The sequence below is a fragment of the Musca vetustissima genome, unplaced genomic scaffold (genome assembly GCF_032173495.1).
Source record: "Musca vetustissima isolate MV318-11 ecotype Yass unplaced genomic scaffold, APGP_CSIRO_Mvet_v1 utg23282, whole genome shotgun sequence".
Lineage (NCBI taxonomy): Eukaryota > Metazoa > Arthropoda > Insecta > Diptera > Muscidae > Musca > Musca vetustissima.
In genome coordinates, this window is record NW_026873961.1 from 129,174 (window position 1) to 136,638 (window position 7,465).

The window sequence follows — 7,465 nt, forward strand, 5'->3', positions numbered from 1 at the left end:
TTCTATTATTTTTTAGTAATTTCGTAAATTCTAACGATAATTTTATTATTATTTTTCAATATTTTATTATTCGCAACATAAAATGTATGTATAAAAGAATCTTTAATATCATTAATTTGTTGATTGACTCAAGGGAAACATTTGGTAACCCTATCTTGTACGATAGTATTGCAAATCAGCTGTTTGTGTCAAGCGAGAGATTCATTCGGAATAAATGCAACACAAACCTAAGTATTTAAAATTGAGATTTAAAGGCGTTTTGTCACAATTTTGTGCCTTTTTTATTTCGAAAAAGATTTTATTTTATATAGAAAAACATGAATACACCCAACTCTCACTATGAAAATGTAAGTGTAAAGAATACACCTCAAATGGGTGTAAAGTGTGTTACAGAACACATCGGCGTGTGTTCGATACACTTCTGCCGTTGAAGTGAATGCCAAAACATGCCCGTAATCCAGGGTATGACATAAGGACTTGTATGGAAATAGATGTAGAACTGGCAACAGAATTACAAAAAATCTAGTTTGGAACAGTAAAATGGTGATTCCCACATTGTATTAAAATGAATTATACTTTGCGTCAAGGTTTTTGTGGTGGCAAATTACTAATGGGAATGAAAGACCATAGTGAGTGTATGAAAACCCCAGAAGAAAAAGTTCGCCATAGGTCAAAGTTCGGAGATATGGCGTGATAAGAAGATATAGCTTCATATCTAGACCTGCAGCTATTTGATATATTGTTTAACAATATTTTTTAAACAAATCAAACCCAAAATTTTAAATATTTTTTTTGATGCGGTGTAAGTACTTACATTTTTTGGAATTTCAATGGATTTATCCCGAGCTCAGGTCAGGTCGCTTCTTTACTTTTCGAACCATTTCTGCTGATGTTGCTGTTTTCTTTCGTCCACTTCGTTGACATCGGGCTACGCTACCAGTATCACGGTAACGAGCGATGGCACGAGACACAAAATATTTATTCACATTTAAATGCTGGAGTGCTCTAACGATAGCCAATTGTGATTTCCCAGCCAAATATAAAGAAATCACACTATCACACTTGAATTCCATCACGAATAACTTTGCCGCTTGCCGTTTTTTCATCTTGCCCTGTATTGGTATCTTGTACGCAGACTTTTTCTTCTGAGTGTATTTAGTGTTATTTCGAATTTCTACATTTGAAAATGTTTCGTAATTATTCGTGTGTAAAGTAATTTTTGACATACTGTATGTCCATCCTTTTGAATATTGTCCTAATATAAATGTCCTCTTTTTTTGTTACCTTATCTCATATAAACAAATTTTGAAACATAATGATATTAAGCATTCCTTTGTTTGAGTGTAGATTATATTTCATTTGCAATGTCATTCGAATTTTAATGACGGCATGTATATTGGACAGGGGTTAGGGTTTCCTGCTGATATGAATAGTGGTCATTATAATATATTAGCATTTTATGACGTCAGAATATATAAAGATGAATATTATGGGAGAGAAGCGAATTATCATTTGGATGTGGGGAACATACAGTCGAACTTCCACATTGAATCATCATTGTCCCGAAAAAGAAACTTCCAAGTCCCCCGTTATAGAAGTTCTTACAGTTGAACCCCTTAATGCTACTCTCACTATTTGTGCATCGACTTAATTCGAAGAAATTCGACTGTAATATAATTTCCTTGATTTGAGGATTTACTTATCACTCCAATAATTTGTAACTCCATGTTTTTATAACTAATCTTATGTTTCATCACCTAAAAGGAATAATACGTGAAGTATGGAAATTTTAGCAAATCTATATTGATAAAGTTCTATTGAACAAAATTGTGAAATACCCCCCATAACATATGTGACGATAATCACGATTTGTCGAGTAGTTTGCATTGTCGTTGTCCAAATATTCATATTATTTGTATTAATATTATTTTCCATTTTGGTTTGAAATGATAATCTAATATACAATTTATAATTGTATTATAGTTCTTAAGATAATTATTACATACAACAATGTGACAAATCTTAGGAATTGTTTTTATTCTTTATTGAGTTTAATCACAAATAAACATAACATAATTTTTTCCTTAATCATTTCAAAATAAATAAATAAAAATCTTTTATTTATCTTTTCTTTATTTTCAAAGATATAGCAATAAAATTGGATTATAGGCTTATATCGTATTGTAGATTAGAGATACAGTAGTATCTCGATTCTTGCACGTAATGAAATCCAGCTTCGGTGAACGTTTCGAGGTTGTCTCAGGAACTGAGTTATTATTTTCCATACAATTTAACCTACATATCTGCTTGGCATTCAAGTTTAATAATTCAATTAAAAAAAATAAGTACACATTTTACGTGGAACTGAAATTTTTAATTTTTTTGTTTGTTTTGTGCAAACTTGTTTTTTTCAGCACCACACTCCTCTAAGGAAGCATTACTTTGCTCCGCCCATTCTAAGCAAATATTAAATGCTGATATAGTCTCCTCCGGTGTAGCTTTCTTTGTACTGTGTACCACGTCGTCGGTTTCTTCATCAGCATCGTCGGTTAGGTCATCATCGGTGTGGTCTTCATTTTGTGCTGTGGGCGCCAGTTTAGGTTTAACGATCCATTCCTCAATTTCGGAATAGGAACGGTTCTACTTCCTCAAGCAAAGTTGCAATGGATTGAATAGGTAATGAGTCCTCAGCTAGCTGAATACGCAACTCTGAAAGAGGTTTTTCTTCTTCTTCTCCATCACAGTCGGATGATTTATCAAACAGTTACAGCTACAAGCATATTGTGTCTTTCAGATTGATATTACGCAGAGAATTGTCAATTGTTTTTCCATGATGAACTATGTGGCTTAAATACCTTTTTTTGTAGTTCATTTTCGTAAGCCTTATAACGTTCTGGTCCATGGGCTGTATAAGAGCTGTACAGTTTGCAGGCAAGCACATTACCCTTTATAACACCATCATTACTCTGTAACTCGCCTTCTTTGGGATCGCATTGGGGCATTATCAATAAGTAAAAGAGCCTTTTCGAGAAGATATTCGCCACGCAGGAATTCTTTTACGTGCAGATCAAGGTTTATTCATAAGGTTAACAAGGTGGCGAATTCATGCCTCAGTCTTCTCTTGCTGTCAACTTTTTAATCGTGAAATACCAACCAGAACAGGATAAAAATTCCAAATATCTTTTCAAAAAGCGTATTGATAAGATTGTGTACGAATATTGTTTCGAAAAAAAAATTTGTTTATTTATTCTTCAAACAATAAATTTGACAGTCAATGAAGACTTTGAATTCGCCTCCTTGTTAACCTTATGAATAATCCTTGGTGCAGATCTAGGAAATTTGAAGTTAGTGGAAGGAATTTTTGAGGGCCAGAAATGTACACATCTCTGGAACAAATGTTCTGTGAAATCATTCTTCAAATAGGTCCAAGGTCATCCAAGCACTTTTATTTCCTTTGTAGACAACCAGCATTTGAGGAAAATTTTTGAATGAACGTGGATTTGATGTTTTTCTAATAACCATTAACAAGTAAGAAATATTATTGTTTCTTTACTGATTTTATGTTCCGGAGCGGAAGTTTCTTTTGAGCGCACAAAAGTTTTATCGGGCAAAAGCTTCCAAAACAGGCCAGACTAATCAACATTGTAAATCTATACCATTTTTCATGGTACAATTATAAAAGGTAACAGCAAATCCCAGCTGATTTGATTCCAACGTTATACTAGTGTCAATATGAATTTGACAAATTATGTTTTTAAAAATCACCCAACAGGAAAATTGGGAACGCATACAATTTAAAATTGTTCTTTATTAAATGTGCTCCTGTATTCAATTTACTCAATCTGCCTGCTGGGAAAGTTTGAGGAAGCAAATCTTTCATCAAGGAATAACTCGCTATTCCCAGAATTTTCATATGTGTTACACATATATATGGCAATGGGTCAATTATAGGAAAGATGTGGAATAGATAGAAATATAAATTTGATAGATTTTCATTCATGTTTTTCAATTTTTATTTTGAGGATTCGAAAATATTTCATTTTCAAAAAAATAATAATTTGATGATAATTTGTTTGTTTATTTACATTTTTCTGTCAAATGAGTTGACACTAGTAGAACTTACAAAAACAAATTTCCATGTGGTTGTTGTATCGTTTTTTGTACAACAACACTTGCTGTTACCTTCTATTATTATACCATGACCATTTTTAAATCTAAATCGTCAATTCTTGTGTTTTTTTTTTGCAAAATAGGTTAACCGAAGCAGACTTATTCGACAGTTTTTCGCCACATATTTTGAGCCTCCGGATTCCATGTCTTTTTTTAAAGGTTTAAACACAACCATTGCTAGCTTCAAAGTCACTCGGATTTTCTCTGATTTTGGCATGCAGAAATTTGGCCTTTTGCTTGAGCATATGGCCTTTTGCTTGAGCATATGTGATTGTCAAGTTCTTCGCTCGTTGATTTGCATACCATTTGAACAATGCTCTTTCCATTTTCGGGAACAACGAGTTATTGTTGATCTATGCACGTGAAAACTTTTGGCTAAGGAGTTAATGGTAAATCCAGCACTTAATTTCTATAGAATATCAGCTTTGTCTTTAATTGTCAGGAATAAACTTTTAATGCAATCCCCAATAAAATACATTTTTTTTATTGTTTATTTGAAAAAATGAAAAAAATTAAAATAAAATAAGTAAATATGTAGTATTAAATATGTGTGACCTCTCCCGATCCCACGAAACTCATTATCATTGTGCAAAAACACGTATTTTTTTCGTACCTATTTTTTCTATTTACAATGTTTATCTTTTTTGATTAATAATATTAAATAATATTTCTTTATTTTTTCGCAAGAAAAACAATCACACGTGCCTCTCAAATGTTTATTGCACTATTGTTTTTGTTGTTATTTTATTTCTACGAAAAAATCACACACACACTTAAAAACCCTATTTTTGTGTTTTTTACTCGAAAAATAATTGGTCTACCTCACAGCCTATTTGTCTATCTGTTTTGTCTGCTTATATCGTGTTTTGTCACAACTAATTTGTAACGTAATTTTCATTATTACAACAATGCAACGACGACGACAATTGACAACATATACGAGTTGTTGTGCACTTATCTACATACAGACATTCTCACTTCCATAGCTGCTAGCAACTGCTGCAATCTGACGTCTCTCATAAAACACTTGGCTCCGTGGTGTTTCATTTTCATTCATTCATTGCGATTTTTAGACGCTGTCTAGGGTCTACGTGAGCATGACATTGCATTTTTTATTATTGTTATGAATTTATTAAATAGCAATTACTGGCGAAAGAAAAAAATGAAAGAAAACAACCAAAACAGACACTCAGAAAAAATGTGAGTGAGACTATGCATAGAATCACTTTCTGAGTAGATTTATGCGTCCGTGTGTTCGTCCATGAATTTTTGTGAACAAAGTACAGATCGCATTTATTATCCTATTTGGATGAAATTTGCCACATGTCACTTATTGGGCCCAAGGACGAACCTTATTGAAGAATGTCGGTTCAGATTTATATAGCTCACAAATACAGGGTGAAATAAAAAAAAACTGCAACCAACTTCAGACTGCTGTCATTTCTAAGCCACTCGTCCGACAGCTGTTAAAATTATTCCAGTGACAGCTCATTATATTGTTTACAAACATACAAAAGCATTTTCGTGAGAGCTTTCCAGAAAAAAGTTATTCGTTATGGCATTCAAGCGTGATAGTGTAATTTCTTTCTATTTGGTTGGAAAACCTCAAGAGGCTATCGTTAGAGCACTCCAGCATTTAAATGTGAATAAATCGTTTGTGTCTCGTACCATCGCTCGTTGCCGTGATACTGGTAGCGCGTAGCCCGACCACAAGGAAGTGGACGGAAGAAAACAGCAACATCAGCAGAAATGGTTCGAAAAGTAAAGAAGCGTCTCAGTGGCCGAAAAATAGCTCGTAAGCTGAACCATATCGCAAAATTCCCTTCGGCAAATATTGAAAAATGATCTCGTGGCAAAGCCATTGAAATTCCAAAAAGTGCAAGAAAAAGAGTGCAGCAGAAAGAAAATAGACTCAAAAGAGCTAAAGAGTTGCTTCGCTTGGCCGAAAGTGGTGGACATTCGAATTTGGTTTTCTCCGATGACAAAAAACATTCGTTGTCCAGTAGTTTGTAAACAAACAAAATTATCGTGTTTACTTGCCAAAGGGGTCAGCTGAAAATATGCAGCTTCGGTTTGCCATCAGAATTCAAGCGCCGGCCATGGTGATGGTGTGGGCCGCCATAACAGCCAATGGTCGCTAACCGATTGTATTAATCGACCATGGCATCAGAATAAATGCCGAATAGTATTGCGAAAATATTTTGGAGGATGTATTAAAGCCTTGGGCACCCAAACATTTTGGCCGCAGACTTTGGACATTCCACCAGGACTCAGGACCACCGCACTCACCAAGAATGTGGTTACAAAATGAGGTTCCTCCTCGCTTCATTTCCAGCGCACAATGGCCACCAAAAGCACCGGATGATACCAATCCGTTGGACTATTGTGTCTGGAGTATTTTGGAAAGCAAGGTTGGCACTAAAAACACCAAAGTATTGATCAACTCAAGTAAGCTCTCCAGGAATGGGCCAAAATACCACAGACCAACACTCGGGCAGATTGTGACGGTTTCATTGGCCGTTTGAAGGCCATAATTTGCGCCAAAGGTGACCAATTCGAACAAATCTAATTTTATTCTAAATTTTGAAGTCATCTCCGACATTTTTTGCACTCATTCAATAACATAAAAAAAGGTTAAAGTTACGGCGTTTGACTTTGTTGCAGTTTTTTTATTTTCTTACACTAATTTTTCTAATAAGAATGCGCTTAGTACGCTTATCTTGTCTATTTTCTTCCGCATACCTGAAAACATTTCCGATAATTCGATCACACTTTTCCTCAACTGGGGGTTATAATTTATATTTGTTGTTGTTGTTGTAGCAACAGAATACATGTTGTTTTGTCATGCATCGTCTGGTTCTGCATCCTCTACCTCCAAATTCAGGAAAGCTGCAACTTCAGCGGGCTGCGCCCAAAGAGAATTTGGCGATAGGTGAGTAGGCTTAGCTGGGCAATTGAAGAGGTGCAACGTGTCGTGTGGTCCTAGTCCACATGCCGGACATGTGTTAGGTATCGAGCCGTCAATTCTTGCCCAATATGAATTGAGGCGGTTGCACCATCCTGATCTTAGTTGAGCTAAGACTACTCGTGTTTGCCTTGGCAGCTGCTTCTCCTCAGCTGCTATGGATGGGGGGTGGTCTCCAATTATGGTATTCACTCTATATTGCTCTACTGCTTGAGCGACTGCATCCGTGTGAATACCATTCAGACCTGCTTGATAGGCCTCTTGATCTAGGGGTTCACGCTTGTACCTTTGGACCTCTCTCTCTAGATCATGAAGATCTTTCCTGACGTG

The 7,465-nt window shown here is 35.2% G+C and overlaps 1 long non-coding RNA gene and 1 pseudogene across 1 annotated transcript; both read right to left on the bottom strand.

Annotated features, from left to right (window-relative positions):
* Nucleotides 1–2,770: 2,770 nt before the first annotated feature.
* LOC133329432 (jerky protein homolog-like) lies at nucleotides 2,771–3,519 on the bottom strand (annotated as a pseudogene).
* A 2,157-nt stretch (nucleotides 3,520–5,676) lies between these two features.
* LOC133329475 (uncharacterized) lies at nucleotides 5,677–6,831 on the bottom strand. Its single transcript, XR_009754311.1, has 2 exons — nucleotides 6,529–6,831; nucleotides 5,677–6,454 (listed from the first exon to the last, which is right to left on the bottom strand). It is a non-coding gene; the product is annotated as an uncharacterized LOC133329475 (long non-coding RNA).
* Between the last annotated feature and the right edge of the window lie 634 nt (nucleotides 6,832–7,465).